The 1758-nt window shown below is 47.3% G+C and overlaps 1 pseudogene; it reads right to left on the reverse strand.

The window, feature by feature from the left end:
- Positions 1 to 387: 387 nt before the first annotated feature.
- LOC117715543 (large ribosomal subunit protein uL10 pseudogene) lies at positions 388 to 1288 on the reverse strand (annotated as a pseudogene).
- Between the last annotated feature and the right edge of the window lie 470 nt (positions 1289 to 1758).

The following is a 1758-nucleotide window of genomic DNA, read 5'->3' on the forward strand; positions in this document are numbered from 1 at the left end:
CATTTCCATGGGAATGGTGGCTATTTATTGAGTGTGGCACATGTACAGTCAGTGTGCATGTGTGCATATGACTGCCAGGGAAGGAAGTGTAGGTGTAAAGCAGAGAAATGGTCATAGTCCAAAATTAAAGTGCCTAATGCCAAATACAGAAATTCACATCTCTGGGAAATAAGATTTGAAGTCATCTTGAGATGCAGACAAGTCTAAGTGGCAAAAATAAATGAATTCATTTTTTTCTAAAGTTCATGCATTTTTTGTTTGTTTGTTTGTTGGTTGGTTGGTTGGTTTTTATTTTATTTTATTTTTGTCGTTTTAAGAGAAGTAAGCCTTTACTTCCTTGTTTCTCAAATTAAGCTAGCTGAGTTGGTTGCTTTGAGAGGGGGATAGTTAGAGACCGAATTCCATACCCTCATCTGATTCTTCTAACTCTTCGTTTGCTTCAGCCTCTGCTGGGGCTGCAGCCGTGGTGGCAGCCACAGGGGCAGCAGCCACAAATGCCGAGGCACCAGCCAAGAAGGCGTAGACATTTTCAGCAAGTGGGAAGGTGTATTCAGTCTCCACACGCCGAACAGGAGCAGCTTGTGTCCGTTGACCATACAGTGTGCCGCTGAGGCAACAGCCGGGTAACCAGTCTGCAGATGAATGCTGGCCATATTTTGGACACCCTCTAGGAAGCGGAAGTGCAGTGTCAGCTCTGTGATGTCAAGCACTTCCGGGTTGTAAAGGCTGGCCACTGTCAAACACCTCCTGGATGATCAGCCGAAAGGGCCAGATAGATGTTCAGCGTGTTCAGGCTTCACTGCTTCCTGCTTTATCTCCAGTTTTTATTAGTGGCACCTCACTCAGAATTTCAGTGGTACCTCTGGAGATTTTAGTGGTGATGCCTAAAACCTGGAAGAGGTCTTCTCTGGCCCCAGACCAGTGTTCTGAGCTAACACAGTGACCTCATTCTGAGGACAGGGCAACAGCACGGGGGCACGTTATTGGCCAGTAGCATGTCCCTCACCTCAGTGAGGTCCTCTTTGGTGAACACAAAGCCCACGTTCTTCCCGGATGTGAGGCAGCAGTTTCTCCAGAGCTGGGTTCTTTTCTAGATGCCCCCTGATGGCCTCGCGAATTTACCCACCAGCACCAAAGCCCTCCCTTGAAGGGACATGCTGGTCTGCTGCGCCTTCATGGAGCCCACATTGTCCGCTCCCATAACGAAGCAGTTTGGGTAATTATCCAGAAGTTGGATGATCTTAAGAAAGTAGTTAGACCTCCTGGTTGCCCTGTCTTCCCTAGGCATCATGGGTGGTGCATCAGATATTGCCATGCAGGGTTTAAAGACGATGTCACTCTGGTGAGGATGCCTGGCAAGAGACCCATTCATGATTTTTAAGAACAAAGGACACACAATTTTATGTTCATAAAAATGAGCCTGGAATCTATGCTGTCTTTAAACTGGGATAACCATTTCAAGCTTCCATTATTACCAGATTGGGGCTGGGGAAGACTGGTAACTTTGTCCAGGAGAAAAATGGACAGAGAACTTGAGATAAAGTGAGTTTTTAGTCCAATATTGATGGTGGGTATGCCGAAAGGGAGAGGGCCTGTCCCCATGGCTGAGGGAATCAGGCTACCCAGAGTTTCCACTCACAGCAGTCACACTGGGATTGGGAAGAAGGGTCAGAGATGAGTAAGAAATGAGCAGTGTTCACTGCAGGACAGGACCTGGCTGATAATAGAGCTGGGCTTTCTACTGGGGAAGGTGGCCAA

Source organism: Arvicanthis niloticus, chromosome 9 (assembly GCF_011762505.2).
Source record: "Arvicanthis niloticus isolate mArvNil1 chromosome 9, mArvNil1.pat.X, whole genome shotgun sequence".
Classification (NCBI taxonomy): domain Eukaryota; kingdom Metazoa; phylum Chordata; class Mammalia; order Rodentia; family Muridae; genus Arvicanthis; species Arvicanthis niloticus.